This window comes from Podarcis tiliguerta (genome assembly GCF_965153285.1).
Source record: "Podarcis tiliguerta genome assembly, chromosome: 6".
Taxonomy (NCBI): Eukaryota; Metazoa; Chordata; class Lepidosauria; order Squamata; family Lacertidae; genus Podarcis; species Podarcis tiliguerta.
In genome coordinates this window covers 57,778,766-57,798,030 of record NC_139539.1, presented here as the reverse complement: position 1 = coordinate 57,798,030, position 19,265 = coordinate 57,778,766, and the positions used below count along the sequence as shown (strand labels likewise).

General features: G+C 41.3%; 1 protein-coding gene and 1 long non-coding RNA gene across 3 annotated transcripts in view; one reads left to right on the top strand and one right to left on the bottom strand.

The window, feature by feature from the left end:
• Positions 1-853: 853 nt before the first annotated feature.
• On the bottom strand, positions 854-14,611 carry LOC310680990. Of its 2 annotated transcripts, none has more exons than XR_014513049.1 (3): positions 14,516-14,611; positions 2,633-2,707; positions 854-949 (listed from the first exon to the last, which is right to left on the bottom strand). It is a non-coding gene; the product is annotated as an uncharacterized lncRNA (long non-coding RNA). The 2 variants fall into 2 exon arrangements; XR_014513050.1 differs by having other exon boundaries at positions 854-943.
• A 489-nt stretch (positions 14,612-15,100) lies between these two features.
• Positions 15,101-19,265, top strand: part of DAB1 (DAB adaptor protein 1) — a 635,724-nt gene continuing 631,559 nt past the window's right edge. Inside the window, exons 1-2 of the mRNA XM_083448084.1 lie at positions 15,101-15,321; positions 16,117-16,296. The gene's annotated coding sequence lies outside the window, so the exon portion shown is untranslated. The remainder of the gene's footprint in view (positions 15,322-16,116; positions 16,297-19,265) is intronic.

The window sequence follows — 19,265 nt, the reverse complement described above, 5'->3', positions numbered from 1 at the left end:
GTGAAGATGCATTGACTTAGTTTCATTTTCACATTTTACCAGTGTGTGTACAGCCTTGCATTTAAATAGTCTCATTTCCTTTTGATGCAGTGACATCTTCTCAGGAGAGGCACCATCTGACTGTCCTGAAAATTTAGCGATGTCACAAGTCATAATGGAAAATCGAAAGCGCTGCGTTCTTGGGAGAGCTTGTTGGCTGGGCGTGCTGCTGTGTGCTGCTTCGCGGAAAATTGGGGGGGGGGGGCTTTCTGAATGATCAGTTTCTAATGCATTAAATGCACAGTTTTTGTTCTGAGTCCACCCAGGTTGCACTTCATTTTCAAAAAGATCGCTTTCCCCCAGAGTAACATGTGCGGTATTTTTGTGCTTGGAGGAACAACACGGAGCTGTCTTCTGGTTACAAGTTTCATTGCTATAGTGATGGGCATGAGGAATGCAGTGATGGAGTGTCATGGGATCCTATTGAAAACATGCCCTCCAACATTTCTCTGATGAAAATAAGGATGTCCTATTTAATAATAATAATAATAATAATAATAATAATAAAAACCCCACCCATCTGACTGGGTTGTTCCAGCCCTCTGGATGGCTTCCAATGTATATAAAAACATAATGAAACATTAAACATTAAAAAACTTCCCCATATAGGGGTGCCTCCAGCTGTCTTCTAAAGGCTGTATAGTTACTTACATTTTTGGCCCAAGGGTTGCATAACTCCACACCCTCCAACATTTCTCTGATGAAAATAGGGACATCCTAAGGAAAAGTGGGACATTCCAGGTTCAAATCAGAAACCAGGATGGCTTCTGTAAATCCAGGCTTGTCAGACACAGCTCCCTCATTCTTGTGGCTCTTGTGCTTTTTGATCTTGCCACCAGTTTGTATGTTCTCCTCTGATACTCCATTTCTCGGACAGCAAGAATAACACCAATAAATTCGAAACCTGAATCTTGGGAACAGAATATGTTATTACTGAAGTAGGTAAACCTTCCTTTTGTGTACCTTGATAGCAAAGCCTGGTACAGTCAATTTGGATTATTTGGTTACAGAATACTTAAAAGACTGATTTATGGGTTCACGGCAGATTACTAAGGCACACCAAACTGCTTGTAGTCAACGCATGCTGGTTGTGGAGGGGGAGCAGGGAGACAATATTCACTTAGCAGCCTTCTGTGCAATGTTTGGCATTGATTAAAATTGCCCAGTGTGGCAAGGGGAATCAAAGGAGAAACAAGCAAGGTAAAACAGACCTTGGGATGCAGTCGACAGAGAAAGCCTGAGTTTTACTCTGCTGGGTCCCAGAAAATGCCCAGATTTCAACAAAGGATTGCCTCCAGCTTCCTTGTATATGTATGTGGGATACATAGCTCTTGCAGTGCCCTACAGCATCTATAATGCCATGGAAACAGCAAGCACTTCCAAAACAGTAAATGTCAGCCCTCTAACAGCAAGCCATGAAGATTTAGGAGCTTTCACAAAGAAATTATAGTTCCCTGCCATCCTGTCTGCATTTTTTCAAAGTGAGCTATATCAAAATATGGATGTGAGACTGGTGCACCCCCCAAATGCTGGGCTAGTTCCATGGCTTTCAAATCATATCTCTGTAAACCTAGGAGCGTTGTGTTATTGTGTTCTTAAAGCAGTCTGCACTATTTGAATTAAAAACATTGGGGTTTTTTGTGGGGCTCTAGGAACCTGCTGTCTCCTCTGGAAGGCATGCCCAATAGTTAATACCTTCTGGGCAGCTATAACCGGCCTGACATCTGTGGGTATAGGCTTATATATTATTATTATTATTATTATTATTATTATTATTATTGCTGCTGCTATTATGATAACAGTGTACACATGGGTCCATCTTTATGCCTTCTCTCATTTTCCAAGGGTGACAAGTCTTCTGTTGTGCTGAAACCACATGTTGGTTGCCACATGGCCCGTAGTAGCACAAGGGTGCTATTTTTTTGTATGTTGTTTTCATTAATATATGCATTTTTGCAGACTTTAGTATGTGGATTTTTCTACATATTATTTGCCTGATAAACTGCAGTGGAAGATTTAGAGAAGTGTGAATCTTGAAGAATGGCTGCATTTTAGTTTATGCATTGTTTCAGAAAGTACGAATTACATAGGTTTGCCTTAAAATGAAAACTGCGTAGAATTGCTCCCTAATACCTAGTGAGAAGTAAATGTGTTTCATGTGTTCAGCCAGCGCATGCCTTTTTGCTTAGTTTTTCAAAATCAATTTACGTGCTTTTTGGAGCATGAGTGAATTTTTAAGCGCCTTAACTCTTTTCTTAAAGTGAAACCTTTTGATCCTAGATATATTGATAGATATCCCTTGAACTGCTTTCTAATCCACTGCTAAACTTGTTCCCCTCTCCATTTATTCATATTTGGCTGCTTGCAAGTATCTTGGTTTATTTGTATTGCCTTGCATGTTCCATACATACTGCGTGGCTTCCATGGCTAAGTCAGTGTTGGGAAAGGTGAGTGTTTAATGCTGCTTTTAACAAGATCTGATAGCTTAAGTCCCTGGTGGAATTATTTGACAAGCCCTGCGTGGGCACGTTTTATTATCATTATTAATTGTTGCTGTGTGAGTCAGGATTGAAGAGTGGTAAGACAAACTCACCTGCCTGCCTTCATTCTCTTTGCTTTCAATCCTGCGCCTTTGATTAGCCTTCCTTTCAGCCATGTGCATTTTTGTCTTATATTAAAGGTTACAAAAAGCTAATTACTGTGCAGAGAAGGTTACTGGTACATTTTCTAAAATATAACTTGTGTGTCTGACCTTGCATGTACTTGTATCGTTCTCTGTTATTTTTCATGTCAGGGTGGCAAACAGGAATGATAATAGGGAAAGCAGATGCCACCTAGATTGGCTGTTGTAAGTGATGTGGGAGACGTGAATAAAGATAGGGCACAGGCACTCTTTCTTAATTTCCCATCTGCATCTTTCTTCTACAAAGGGCCTCCTGTATGATTAATATTACTGCATTGCTTTTGGAATGATAAACCAGGAAAATATATATCTACAAACCAGAGGTAGCACACCTGGTACACTCCACATGCTGTAGACTACAAATCCCGCAGTTCTTTCTTATGCTGGCTGGGGCCAATGGAAGACAAATTCCACACCTGGCAGGCATCACCTGAGCAGCTGCTCATGCATAGCTACAGCTCAGTGTTAAAGCATCTTACTTGTATGCAGCAGGTCCCAGGTACAATCCCTGCCATCTCTAGGTAGGGCTGGGAATGTCCCCTGTCTGAAAACTAGAAAAGTGCTGCCAGTCAGTGCAAAGGCAAAAAGGTAAAGGACCCCTGGATGGTTAAGTCCAGCCAAAGGCGACTATGGGGTGCAGTGCTCATCTTGCTATCAGGCTGAGGGAGCCGGCGTTTGTCCACAGACAGCTTTCTGTGTCAAGTGGCCAGCATGACTAAACCACTTCTGACGCAACGGAACTCCGTGACGGAAACCAGAGCGCATGGCAATGCCGTTCACCTTCCCGCTGCAGCGGTACCTATTTTTCTACTTGCACTGGCGTGCTTTCGAACTGCTAGGTTGCCAGGTGCTGGTACAGAGCAATGGGAGCTCACCCCATTGCGGGGATTTGAATTGTCAATGGCAAGCCCAAGAGGCTCAGTGGTTTAGACCACAGCGCCACCTGCATCAGTGTAGATAAAACCGAGCTAGATGAACCCATTGTGTGACTCAGTATGGTATGTGTGTGTTCTTCTTCCCATTTAACATTTCCTTGATGCTTGACAGCCTCCTTAGCTGGCTGTACTTCTGAGTTGTGGGGGGCAGGGAACCCATGGAACGAGTTACCTCAGGATGGTTTTAAATGAAGTGTGGAAAGCCAAGGAGGGTAGCTACTTAGCACCCAAGATCAGTGCAGTCATTGGTTTTGCTTTTAAGGGCAATACTTCATTTTACCATTCAATAAAATGCTTCTCTATTTGTTTATTTAAAACTAACACACACACACACACACACACACACAGAGAGAGAGAGAGAGAGAGAGAGAGAGATCTGAGCACCTGGAAAGGCTGCAGAGTGCAGACTGCTAGAGATATACAGTGGTAACTCGGGTTAAGTACTTAATTTGTTCCAGAGGTCCATTCTTAACCTGAAACTGTTCTTAACCTGAAGCACCACTTTAGCTAATGGGGCCTCCTGCTGCTGCCGTGCCACCGGAGCCTGATTTCTGTTCTTATGCTGAAGCAAATTTCTTAACCTGAAGCACTATTTCTGGGTTAGCGGAGTCTGTAACCTGAAGCGTATGTAACCTGAAGCATATGTAACCCAAGGTATCACTGTAGAATCATAGAGATGGAAGGGATCCTGAGGATCATCTAGTCCAACCCCCTGCAATGCAGGAATAAGCAGCTGTCCCGTACGAGGATCGAACCTGCGACCTTGGTGCTACCAACACCACACTCTAACCAACTGAGCTATCCAGCAGTAGAATAATAGAAAGGGCACTTTCAAACAACTCTTGGCAACTGTAAAAGTAAATTTACAATAAAGCATGCCCTACTGATTTTTTTCTATCCCCTTTGATGATTTTCAATGCAATTTATTTCTGCCTTAATTGATGCAGAATGGTTAAAGAAAAGTAGAAATGGTTAAATGAAACTGGGATCTTGACGGATAAATGACCTGCCTGATCAAGTATAAGACAGTCCCTTGTGTTCACAAGAAAATGGTTTAACTTAATGATGAGCGGCAGTACTATGATGTCACTGGTACTAATCCCCACAAGGTGTGTAAGCCGATACATGTACTAACAATGATGCTATACTGTAATGCCATGTTCAGCATTTTCTATGCTGCTCAGGTGCGCATCCCTCAAGAGCATTTATGTTTTCCAGGAGCGCAGGGCCATAAGGTCTGGACCTGGAAATCCTACTGCTTCACAAGTGCTAACTTTGAGGGCTGGGGCTGCTCCCATTTCTTGCTCTCCTCTAATCTTGCAGGCCCTTGGATAATGAGAGGATGCTGGTGCAAGTCAAAAGAGAATGTTGCCCTTGGTCTTTAACAGCTCATTAAGGACAAATAGGCTTTTAGCTAATGAAAATCTAGCATTTGTATTAAAGGCTTCATAATGATATATAGTCAGAGGTGCTATACTATCCTGGGTAATTGGGAATTTTATTTGTCTTTTTCTTCTGGGGGAGCATCGTGGACAATATTGGAGTTGTTCTAAACTAAAATAATTAATTGGGCTATAAAATGTAAGTACCCAGAGCTTTTGGGGATAGAGAAGCAGCTACTGCGTGAACATTAATGCTTCTCTTAGTGCTGACCTGAGATATGACCAGGGCATTATGAATTGGTCAAATACACATTAAATAATGCATATGAAAAGAAGCACTCCACTGGGGGGGGGGAGGGGAATGAAGTTATTTTCTCTTGTTAAGGAGAAGAAGGAACATAAAGGGAAAGGGCATGCTATTTCTGTGGGACAACTCTGGAACTGACACAGTCATAATGGATTTCATTCATAGGATGTGATTCACCAGGATTGCAGGAGCCCTGTTACAAATGAACGGCAGAGTCCACTCCATTCACACAAGATAATCTATGTAGCTTTAGCAGTTGGAGAAGTGGAGAAAATCACTGGAGGACATTTCATTGACTATAGCAGGGTCAGGCCATGAACTGTCTTAAGGAAAGTTCTCCAGATGTTGTGTGCAACAGACCCATCTTTGGTGTGGAAGAGGCATGAACAGTGAAAATGGTTGGCTGTGAAAACTCTTGCAAGGTATTGAATTTTTGCTTTCACAAAATGGTAAAGATGGAAATAACAATTCTTCCATTTTATTATTATTTTTAAATGGTTTTAGAAGCCACACTGTCATAAAATAAATAAATAACAAGGCTGAATACAGCATATAAAATCAAAACCAACAAAGGCTTCCATAAAAGACACAATAATTCTGACCAGATTAGAAGGGAAATTAATGTTGCAAAGGCCTGTCCAAACAAGAAAGTCTTAAGATTCATCTGAATGGATCTGGTGAGGCAATGTATCACCAGAGGAAATTTAAGTCTTTTTTGGCTGAGTTTAAAGAGGTACTCTTTTCTTAACACCAAGGGTATGTTAGTATCATTCATCATAGTACCACTCTCCTATGTAGCAGAAAAGCTATAGCTTAGTTACGACTAACAGTTAAGGTGATGCTCAGTTGTATAAGGAGTCTTGAAAGAAATTGGCAACAGAGGTTATACTAGAGATGTTTTAAGTACCATAAAAAGCCACATATGAGATCTTGGAAGCTTGGAATATGTTGTTTGCTTTGGAGCTCACAATTATGCAAAATCCTTTTCTCACCATTAGTGTGACATTCACAATCTGCCAGCACAAACCTCTAGTAGATTAAGCGAAATGGGTTTCTAAATTGTATGTTATTGACTTTTCAATTATGCAGGCAATGGTGGGAAAGCTACCGGAGGAGATATAGATTATAGGATCTCTGTCCCAAGGAAGATCTGCAAACAAAGAGAAGCAGAGCAGCCTGGGATCAGTCTGATGAATATTGATGGCGTGTTGACGAGGTGCAAGGTGATGTATAGATAAATAAGCAATGTCCATGTGCCAAGGAACTGTTTGGTAGAGAGACAACAGTGGTATTAAAGAAGAAATCATCCTTGATGGCCATGGGAAGAGGGGGGGGGGAATCTTTATGGTTATGGTATTTAGCCTCTGAATGAACACATTGAAATCATCATGTAGTACAATTACTGGAACTTAATTCGTTTCTTTGTTGTGTCATTCTTCACATGGGCAAGCCTATTTTCCTTTTGTAATTACATTTGCTCGAAAACAGACACCCGAGTATAAGCTGACACTGGGATGACAAATGGACACAAATGGACCAAAGCAAACAAAGTATAGATTTGTTAACCCTTCATTCTCCCCTCTGTCCACTAGCAGTACCTTGGAAAGGGCCAGGTAGGAGGATAGTGCTTTCATTCTGGCCGGTTGTTTGCTAAACCAACTCTATTATTGCACTCCAGAGAATGCCAAGCTGAATTCCAATTAAATCAGTGGGACATTGTAACCAATGGGTCACAATCAATTCTTGCATATTTATACCTTGAACACACTACCCTGAGCAGTGAGATATTTCCCTTGGAGATGCTGTTCTCACTGTGTCCCTTATCTTATACAAGAACCATTCTCATACAGACTATTATGAGAATGAAAGCTTATATTGACTAATTATTCCAATAGTTAATGCAGAACAGCATATGGGCATAGGTAGGAATCATGGGCACCTTTAACTTAATACATTCATACCTTAAGATAATGAAAGAATCTAGTCTGAGAGAGGAAATAAAATGGGTGAGCATAGCATTACAATATGATATCTCTATAAAATAGAGAATGTAATAGAATAATCATTTCTTACTTGTACCCCAGCTACTCTGGGTAGCTTCTAAGAGAATATTATAAAGTCCCAGCTCCCTATGGAACAGTCTATGGTTGGACAGATGGATTTAGATCTGGACGCCAAAAGCGGGCTTGAGGTTTCTATGCCTGAAAACAGTAAGCTCTCTCCTTCTAAATCAGATCTTACAAACCCCAATACCCAGTGTCCTTGAGAGTGGTGGAGTTAAGGACTATGAGAAGTCATTGGAACCAAATATGCTTCTGAACCCATGGAAAAAAATTGATCTTAAATAGGATTTTGAATTTCACAGGTGTGTATGTGAAAGGGAGGGGCTTCATGATGTGGAAGGGGAAAATAAAGAGGGTCTTTGGAAATAAGAGTTTGCAACTTTCCTTCCAGATGTGTTCCAGGGCTGTCATCTTGCCTGCATTGCTAATTTTCATGTGCTATGGAGTAAAGATACACTAAAATTCAATACTAGCAATTAGCTGGTATAAACAGCCCCCCCCCCAAAAAAAATATGTTTAGGGGTACTCTTACTTTCCTACTCATATTGAAATACTGCCCCTCAATGAGGTCAAACTTAGATTCACAAAATGTTTTGGGGTATGCGTCCCCCCAGAAAAAAAGCACTGGGTATAAACATTTTAAAAAGAACTAGCACATTGACAAAAATTCCCTCCCACCAATACAAGACCATACTAACCAGTCCTACTCTGGATCATGTGGCATCTAACATTTTCCTATCTTCAGACAAGCCAATGAACAAGTTGGCTGACAAACCAGAAAGAAGCACTTGCCATAAAAAAGGCGGGAGGGGGAGAGAGAAAACCCAAAGTATGTTCCTGGGGAGAATGCTTTGCCCATGCTACCTGAGCTGCAGAATTAAAACGGAAAATATAATTAAGCGTTTAGACACAATAGGCATTGCATTTATGGGCAATTGCTAACCCCGTATACCTTCGGTTGTGTAATAAGGCCAGGTGGGTTTTATAGCCCACAGAGTACAGTAATCACTTTCAAATGAGCTGCCTGGAGAGTATTATTGCATGATGTGAAAAAGAAATTATGGATCAAAATAATAAAACAGTCAGATGTGAACACTAACTAGGGTCATATTATGGCCATGGATGAATATGAACAATGCAAGTTAATGAGATGGCATTGATAGAGGATAAACGAAGAGGGCATGTGATTAGGAAATGTGTATAAGCTGTATTTCTAATTCAGACTCAGATTCCTCAAGCTGATTTGACCTCTTTATGCTCAGCGTTCAGTCAATGGTGATGGCCAACTGTCCCACAACACTCGAAGGTATTTTGTAGAGCATTAGAAAAAGTTAAAATCCCCAAGTAGGGATATTGAAGCAAGTATGCACAGCTAGCTACCACAACCTGGGTCCTACTTGCTTATTCCCTATCCCTCTGACTCTAGTTACAGGTAGGTAGCCGTGTTAGTCTGCCGTAGTCGAAACAAAATAAAAAAATCCTTCCAGTAGCACCTCAGAGACCAACTAAGTTTGTTATTGGTATGAGCTTTCGTGTTCATGCACACTTTTTCAGATAGACTGAAACAGAAGTCACCAGACCCTTATATATAGTGAGAGGGTGGGGAGGGGTATTACTCAGAAGGGTGGTGGGAATGGGTGATTGGCTGATAGGTGTGCTAAACCCTGTTGACGACTGTTAACGACTGCAATTGGTCTTACAGGAAAAAGCAAGGGGTGAGATGGCTAAAAATAGCTTTGTCATGTATAATGAGATAAGAATCCAATGTCTCTATTCAGAGCAATTGCAACTTGTTACCAAACTTAAATCCATGGAGAGACCTGGTCTGAATAGGAGGGGAGCTTCCCACTGGGTCAAAGAGACAGTATAATAGGCCTGACTTCTTTCAGGCTGTGTAAGGCACACCTAGGATGTAGGGGGTATGATCCACAGTGGCAGGGGGATGGGGGCGACACCACAGTTGCCACTGTACTGTCAGTGGGCTGGTTCACATGATATGGTAAGTCAAACTATGTATGCTGTATAGCTACTTGGATCCTCAATGGTGCTTTTTATTGTCACATTGCCCTAAGCCAAGGTCTGACCATGGGTTGTATCCAATGCTCAGAGTAGACCCATTGGAGTTAATAAGCATAACTAATTTAGCATTATTAATTCCAATAGACCTTGTCTGAGTAGAACTTAGCTGGATAGCTGTGATTCCTGCATTGGACTAGATGACTCTTCTAGCTCTACAGTTCTATGATTCTAACACTTAGTGTATTGTCCGAACCAGAGCCTCATGGCAAAGCAATGACCACAAGCTGTAGCCCAGATGTCTTCTTTGAATTTAAGCCACCTTCTTCTCATCTCTGCAACCCCTTCTTAGCTACTGTTGAAAAATCAGAGAGTGCTTTGCTAAACTAGTTTTGCAGACATCTCAAGGGATGTTTGGAACCAAGTACTTTACACTTTCATCCAGGCTTGCAAATAACTGTCCAGGGTTGTTGGAAGTGTAGAAATTGCTTCCCAGGTCAATGAGTTCTGGCTTAGACCCTCTGCGGGTCTCCAACAGGAATTTAGCCCATAAAAACAATAATACCAGGTTGAGTCAGACTCTGGCAGACATGCATGGTTTACTGAGTCAGCACTTTTCCTGCCAGAAATCTCTATCTTTTGTTCTGCAAGCAGCATTTTGTTAATCTTTTCATCCAGTTATTTGCAATAGCATCATAACATTGTAAAAGTTTAGCTGGACTCCCACTGGCAGGAGAGGAGAGGAGATTTGATCTGATCCGCCTCTCCTCCTACAGGCAGCAGTGCTGCCTTCCATGTTCTGCTGGAGGTTACCCCAATACCTCTCTGTCTTGCCAGAGAGGTGCACGCTCTGGTTATCTCTCGCTTGGACTACTGCAATGCGCTCTATGTGGGGCTACCTTTGAAAGTGACCTGGAAACTACAACTAATTCAGAATGCGGCAGCTAGACTGGTGACTGGGAGCAGCCATCAAGACTACATAACACTGGTCTTGAAAGACCTACACTGGCTCCCAGTACGTTTCCAAGCACAATTCAAAGTGTTGGTGCTGACCTTTAAAGCCCTAAATGGCCTTGGTCCAGTATACCTGAAGGAGTGTCTCCACCCCCATCGTTCTGCCTGGACACTGAGGTCCAGTGCTGAGGGCCTTCTGGCGGTTCCGGTCTGCTGTGAAGGAAATGGCGGCACACTCCATGTCATTTGATTAAAAGACGACACGGTCCAGGCTGCCAGGGTTTTGGGGGTGAGTGCAAGGGCTAGGCACCCCCCCCCCCAAAAAAAAACTCCCCATGGGAGAGTGGGGTCTCCAGCTAGATGGGCGGGGTATAAATAATAAATTATTATTATTATATTATTATTATATATCTATCTCTTTATCCCCCCCCCCACATTTTCACATAGTTATCTTTGTAGATGTTGTGGTTGTTTGTTGATACCCACACTCCTAAATCACCATTTTCTCTATTTTCCAGCCAGTAAAGTCCCCTAATTTCATTTTAACTTGGTTATCTATGTTTTTAACTAACATTTTGGTTTTATCTTTATTTATTTTAAAACCTGCCAATTTTCCAAATTCATTTATTTCCTTTAATAATTCTAGTATACCTTCTAAAGGTTGTTCCATGGTTAAGACAATACCATCTGCAAAAGCTTTTGTTTTATAATGTTGTTTGACCACTCTGAGGGTATGCTATAGCATACAAGCTATTGATATGGTCAAGCACCATGTTTCAAGTACCATCCAAAATGATCGTGTAGTATCGACAAGAGGCGATGCTCTGTGCTATGACAGTGAAAGTAAATCCACACTTTCAGTGATGTAGTTGAAGGTTCAAAATCAGCACTGCAGACACATACCTACCTTTCCCCACTGAATCTGAACAAGACATGCCCCGTGTTTCATTTTGCCTACTGCATAGCCTCATAGTTTCCTCCTGTAAGCGCCAACCACCTTAATCTGTTCCATAATTTATAAGGCAGCTGACCTTAGCATCAGCCAAGCTATTGAGCAAACACTGGAGAGTATTAAACTCCGTTTAGCCAGTGTTCTTGCAGAAGCCCTTGGAGTACATGAATACTGTTCAACACTCAAGTGGCTATCTGGGGGCTGTTGCACTTGTCTTGCTAAAAACCATCCCATTGTCTTGCAAGGCTGACAGATTCATTCGTTACAGTTCCAAGAAAAGAGAAAGAGAGAGAGGGAGGGAGGGAGGGAGGGAGGGAGGGAGAGAGATTGACCAATTGCCTCCTTTTCCACATCTACGGTTAAAGAGATAATGCAGATGTACCTAGCCCCTGTTTAAGTACTCTGTTACTAAGGAAACAAACTTGTCAAGCATGAGCCATGTGGGAATAATGGTGATTTATTTAGAAAAGGGAAGGTTTGTCATTTTGAGCTCACTACTACAAAATTGCTTTTTGATTACCTTCAAGCTTATTGCATTGTCTTGTCACAATAAACTATGGAAACAAGTGGAAAGGTTAATAATTGTGAGATCTGTCCTTGTCAATTTCTTCTGAGGAAGGTCACCCAGCAGGCTCATGCCCCTGGTAGAACATGCTGGGAAAATGCAAAAGGTCCAAAATAGGAAGCTAGAACATCATCACTATTATTGCTATTGTCTGTGAAATGACATGACCCATCAACAATGTGGAGGGGAGGGGCTTACACCTGCATTTTACAGATTCCTTCCATATGTCTTCTCTCCACCCCCTCCACACACAGTGGCATGAAATGGAATATTATTTAATAGAATTCTGGGCCAAAATAACAGGGCACTGTCCATTTCTCTCAATAAAGCATTTCTGTTGTTTGTAAAAATATACACATTTGAACATAATGCTAAGCCATGGTTTACCTGCAGCAAGCCTTAGGCTTCCATGCTCGTTCCTTCACAAGGCATTGAAAGCATCTGCTTCTGCCTTACATTAGCCTCAGTTCAGTGTTATATCTAAACCCTAAACTGTGGTTAGTCTTGCCTATGTTTTCTTGAAGCAAGTCAGCTTCATACCCATGGTTTGCAGATAGTTGGTTTCAAAAAACTATAGTTAAGTTTATCAAGGTGCAAACTTTACAACAAGCTGTGATTAATCTAAAACATAAGTGAACATGAAGTGCCAGAGGAGGAGGGGAGAAATAGTGAAGCCTGTGACTTACAGTAGCTCATCCTTGTAATATTAAATTACGGTTTATGGCTTTAAAGGTTAATAACATCAGCACCTTAGATTGGGCCTGGAAACAGATAAGTAGGTAATGTAACAGTTGTGGCTTCTTCCAAAGAACCACGTGAACTATAATTAGTTAAGGATGCTGTCAGTTGTTAGGATACTTCTATTCCTCTCATAGAGTTACAGCTCTCAGAGTTCCCTGGGAAGAAAAGGGATTGATAGTTAAGCCATTTTGAGGGGAATAGGAGGTCTCTTTAAAACTCTCAGTACCCTTGACAAACTACAGTTCCCAGATTCCTTGAGGCGAGCCTATGTCTGTTTAAAGTGATATGATACTGCTTTAAATGTAGAGCCAGCTCATCCCATTTTTCTACTTGAGGCAAAATGGGAAGTACTGCCCTGCCACTGCCACCCTGCACTTTGCTGCCTGCCCCGTTGCCTGTGCTACCAGCAGAGAAGTCAGTACTGATTTCTCTTGAGATCTCTCACACACTCCATGAGACCTTGTGAGATTTCGGTGAGATTTCACTTGAAGTCAGTCCTTGTGCCAGTGCCACTCCTCTACCAATGGCAGAGGTGGCAGGGCTCCCATGGGGGCATCACATCAGGGGCTTTCAGTGCCCGAGGCAGCTGCTTCAGCTTGCCTTATGGGTGTGCTGGGTCTGTTTAAATTTATAGTGCAGATGCAGCCGTAGTTCTGCAGATTTCACTATAGTGCACTGACTTGCCAGTAAATACTTGGAGTGTAAAGATCTGTAGCAGGTAGACTTTTTGCTGGCTTGTTTTAACAAACATTCGATAAACAACTTGGATATATTCACCTTCTACTGAGGGGGCCAGGGAAATCAATGAACAAATTTAAGATTGACATAATTTAGTTGTATTTGTAAATCATTTTTATTTTAATCATTTTTGTGAGGCATTTTCCAAAATTATGGGATTTGTTTTATGTCATACGTAGGAGTGCGTGAGAAACATTTCCCCTACTGTGCACCTTGAGTGTGTGCTGCTCTGTTCATTTGGTCTGTCAGCGTCTAAGGCATGTTTTCTGGTTATTCTTCAAAATGGTCATGTGGAGTCAGATTATCTTTTTAAAAGGTTCCCTGCGGTCCCAGCATGCTTAGCTCCACTGAAAACCTTTGCATGGCTAGTACATTGAAAACTGCTGACTTTGGGAGAAAAAATGACTCCTAACGGTCTACCAGGCAATGGTAGTTAATTTACATCCTGCTTCTCAGAAGAAAATGCATTTTTTAAAAAGTTTGGATTGTTCTTGTACATTTTCCTTGAGAATTCTTGCACATTGACTGTTAAAAAAATCACTTTTTTTTAGCTTGGTTGCTTGCAAAATGGCTACCTCATACTTGGTAATGGTTAATTGGTCTTTGCCCTGCGGAAAGCAAAGACTATTGGGTATTGCATCACTGTCTCATAGCAAAGGTTATAAAAAGTGCTTCCTTCAGACTACAAACTGGTAAGTCAAAAATAATTTGGTAGACAACCTCTTTTCATATTTGCGGGATTTACATTAGTGTCATGGTGTTAATATTGTTCTCAGTTTGTGTGTGTGTGTGTGTGTAAAATATCTGCCCAGCAGTTTTATGTAACAAGAAGACCAGTCTCTTAACCTAGATATTTGTCCACATTAAAGCATATTCTGTCATCGACTGTCAAGCATCCTGTGAATATATTTTTAAAAGGCTTAAATGAATCTCAGGAGAAAAGGAAGCCCTAAAGCTAGACTTGATAATCCAGAGGATTCTTCCAACCATCTGCTGCCTAGCCTTGAAGGACTCTATCAGGCTAATGGCTTCTCCCTTCCCACCCAACATCATATTTATGGCAACTGTGATGTGTTAACTATTTTTAAACTTAGAAGTTCTGCTTTTACCTTAAGCAGTCATTAAAAAAATTGCATTCACTTGGCTGTCTTGACTTTGTGTCGCTTATCTCAGAGTTCCCTGTATTTCATTTTGGAAGCAAGAAATCAGCCAAATATATGTGGCTAGAAGGGCTCATCCTGAGTACAATATGTCTGAAATCTGCAAAGCCAGAATAATCTTTGGTAAGACAAGCATCTTAAATTTATGTCTAAACCGTTTTTTTCCTGATGGTCTAAAGCCATTTCTTCCTCAGATTTAATCATGATCACTCAATTTCTCTGCAAACATATGAAACTGTTTTACATAGATAATTGGTTACTCTCCTTGTAATTCAGGGGTCACGGTGATAGCTTCTGTGGGTGCCAGTGTGCCCAGTAGCAGGGGCAGATTTTGGTCTTTCAAATTTCAACAGCATCCTATGTAAGCCCAAAGTTTGGCACCCCCCACCCTCCACTCTGCTCAATTCATGATGGCATAGTTGTGATACCATGCAGCCCCCTAAGCATGGCACCGAATGCAGCAGAAACAGTTGTGCTGCCCTAAATCCACCTCTGCCAGTAGTACCTCCTGCATTGTAAGAAAATCACTGGGGCCTTATTTGAATAGTAAAACATCTGGCATCTGGTGGGCGGGGCTTTTGTGTTGTGCTCTGGAATCAGCCCCTCCCTTCGGGTGTTCAGTTAGAGAGGCCAACTGTCATTCTTGCCTCATGATGTTGTTTTAGTTTCTCTCAGACAGTATGATACTGTGTTACAATTTGTATTATTAAAGCTTTGTTTGACATGGTCTTACTTTGCTGAAAGAAAAGAAACTCTGCTGAAGAATGGTGGAATATCCTAAACTGGGTGAGGGAGGGGATATTCCCAGTCTGACAGGAGGATTGATTTTTTTTTTTTAAAAAAAAAAATCACCCCACCCTCCACAACATGCATTGACCATGATAGGTAAATATTCCCTCAAAAATCCACAATGCATGAGAGAGACTATTATCTTTTCCTGCCCAGTTCCTGTTTGCACTGGCTCAGCCACCCTTACCCTAAACATACCTTAAACATTTTCTTGTATTGTTGGATGCAAGCATTGGACCCTCACCCTCTCAGCTGTGGATGAGTGTGGTGGTGTAGTTACCTTCCCCCCACCTTTGATGGGGTAGCTGATGGTGGGGGAGGGGGCGATGTCTGGACTATTTTGGAACCTTCTCTCTTCTTTGGGCTCTTTTGCTTGCGGCAGCCATTTTGTGTCATGGCATGTCCCACAACAGCCATGGCATGTGGCACACCCACATGGCCGCCATTTTGTGTCTGGCAGCCAGTGCAGTTGTTTAAAATCCCAGATGTGCCCACTGGCACAAGTAAAAAGTTGGCAGCTCTTAGAGTGGCTCAAAATCGTTGACTTCTGTGACCACCTAGGAACTTAAGCGCAGAAGTCTGTATCATATGAGGTAAAACCATTCAGAGAAGAAGCTCTGAATTAGGCTCTGCTAATGAATGCACAGTATGTTTAGGAAGTGGCTGAAGTCCCTCTTTGCTGCTGTCAATCAGCGTTAAGTGCCCTTTCATGCTCTCTTGTTGAGTTCTGCAAGGTGGGGCAAGAAAAAAATATTTCCTCACTTGTATCTGTCTTTAATCTCTTCCCTGCAGGGACTGCTTGCCTGATGTTTAAGCAGAAAATGAATAATACAAAGATAAGAAGATGCAGCATAAATTACTAATGGCAAATTAACAGCACATCCCCAGGACAACAGCAGTGGCAAGAACATGGACGACACCTGTTATGCTCCACGTTTAAGAGCACTTCGATGGAATTATTTATCAGCATAAGTAATTTCCATTAACTTTAACTGAATAAAAATGCAGAGAACACATTAATCACAGTATATTAAGTATTTCATTCAAATTAGCCCTAATTGCCAATCTTATTTGATGCACTAAATTTAGGTTGCTTAATACTTATTGTAATGAATATTTTAACCCAATTGTATTGCAGCATCCATGGCGGTATACTGTCATTACTGGAGCCACATATTTGGAACTAATGGGTTTATGCAGTAATAAAAGCAATGGCAGACAGTATGGCTTTGTTTGTGATGGGGTGGTAAGCACTTAAGAGTTCCAGGGGACTCTAGGTCATGTTGAGCTGCTGTTTTTTAAATAGTACATAGTATAGCATTAAGTAGCATCTTGTGTGTGGTTATAACGGGCAGCTGATTATTTCAAATTAAAAGCACTGACCATGCTGTGCACATGTATTTGACTATGTCTGCTGCTTATATTGTTCATTTCCTGCACTACCATAAATGAAATTATGCCAAGACATCTAGGACAAAGCAACTACAGCACTGCAGTTGTCGTATCCTGGACGTCTTGGCATTTATTGATGCATAGAAAATTAACAATATAAGCAGCAGCCATAGTACTGCCAAGGTGCAGTAGACTGCCAAATGAATAGGGCTAGTATTGCCAAGGACGGTGGCATTAGGAACTGATTTCTTATTTCCTGTACCAATGTGACTGCTGCTCAGAGGAAAGAACTGCAGCAGACAGTTCAGGAGAGGATATAGCCAGTTCCCAGTATCTTCTGAACCTGGCAGTCAGGTGATACCAGGCAGCCACCCCTGTCTGCAATAAATTCAGCAGATCTACTGCTTTCCTTTTAGTCTGTCTGAGCAACATTGGTCATGGAGGACAACAGCCTATCCCTGTGTCCTCCACCCATCCATGGCCACTACACTTCTTTGTTTTTGGCTCTAAGCTTTAACTGGCTTAAAGGTAGCTCGCTTATATATGATGTGCAATTCTTTGCTGGGGAGAGAATTGGAACAGAATTCCTAATAGAAAACTCTTAGTATCTTTTCCAAACTACAGTATCTGTTCCAAACTACAGTTTCCACACCTGCGATAGAGGGGTGGTAGATGAAACGTGAGATTTTTTTTTAAAGCTTACCATTTATTTATTTTATGAAAGTGAGGTATGGATATTTTCATGTCTAAGAGTTTTCTGTGGTATGATTGTATATTTACACCTCACTTCACTTACTGTACTATTTTATTAACTCATTTTAGATCTAGGATCGTTGAATTATGATATACTTTATATAAATTTACATATATTTTATCAGCTTTGTTAAATTTTAATTTATAATAAACTTTATTATACAGATGAGGGGGTGGAGACTTGCTGGGAAGCTAATACTGGCTTTCTGGCACATTTAATTCTAAAACAAAACAGACATTCACATGCGGTTCTATTAATACTTGTCAGGAACAGAAATGTGCAAAGCAATTCTGAGAGGAAAACATTTTCTTTGCTGTTCTAGTGGAAATGCATCTTAGCAAACTTTCTGTACAATAACTGGCTACCGTAAAGAAATCTCGATAGCTTTGGCAATTTCAGTGCCTTGTTGGTATGCACTGGGGGAGCCATCTGAGAAAAGGACCTTCTTTGCACCCTGTTGAGGCTGGGAACACTGCAATCTGGGAGTCAGACTGGAGTGCATGGGAGCAGCAATCTGCTCATTTTGAGAATGTTGTCATGAGAACACTGCTCCTCCTCCTCCACTTCTGAGTGCCTTAACAGAGTGCTGAGCATTTCAGTTGGCTTCCTCTCATTAAATGGCCTTAAACTGTAGCTGTTACATATGTAAGGTTCTATACTTAGGCAGGAAGAACCAGCTGCCCAAATATAAGTTGGGCTTGCCAGAAAAGGATCTAAGGGTCTTCATAGACCACAAGCTTACCATTGTGATGCAGCAGGAAAAACCCCCTAATGCTAGGCTGCATCAACAGAAGTATAGTGTCCTGATCAAGGGAAGTAATAGTCTCACTCTATTCTGCCACACCTGGAGTACTATGCCTAGTTCTGGGCACTACTATTTAAGAATGATATTGACAAGCTAGAATGTGTGCAGAGAAAGGCAACCAACATGATTTGGAAAACAAGTCTGATGAGGAACGGTAAAGGATGTTGGTTAAGGGTAGCCAGGAAAAGAGGAGACAGGGAGGAGATATGATAGCCACCTCCAAATATCTAAAAAGCTGCCACATGGCAGATGGAGCAAGCTTGTTTTCTCCTGCTCCACAGGGTAGGACCCAAACCAAGGAAATTATGTTACTAGAAAGGATATTCATAATTATTGTTGTTGTTTTATTTATACTCTGCCTATCTGGATGGGTTTTGCCAGCTGCTGTGGGCGGCTTCTAGCAGAATATAAAAACATAATAAAACTAGACATCAGGAAGAACTTTCTGACAATAAGACCTGTTCAACAGTGTTGTTCACAGGTTGGATGGCTATCCGTCTTGGATGCCTTAGTTGAGAATCCTGCATTGTAAGTTGGGCTCCCTTCCAGCTCTACAATTCTATGATTCTATAAGATGCTTTTCTGCAGCACTCATCTCCATCTCATGTTTTTATTGGTATGTTTGAGTTCTAAACCATTTCCTCTATGGAAGGCTCTCTCCAGGGATATTTTTTCAGTGCTAGGTGAAGACATTTTGTAGTTTAATTGTCTCATATCGTGCTTTGCTTTGAATTAGTTTTTTGCACGTTATAGTTTATAAGTTGCTTTGAGATGCTAATGCAAAGTGACTAATAAGTTAAATAAATAATAGTAACAACCTGCAAATAGTTAAAATGAACAAATTTTCTTGAACCATACTTGTGTAAAGCAACACAGCAATTGCCCACAAAGAACAAAATGCGTAAGTGCTTGGTTTTAACGTATGAACAATGCAGATTTCTGAATCCAAGAAAAAATTAGACAATTGCTGTTTGCAAACTTTGTAGTCAG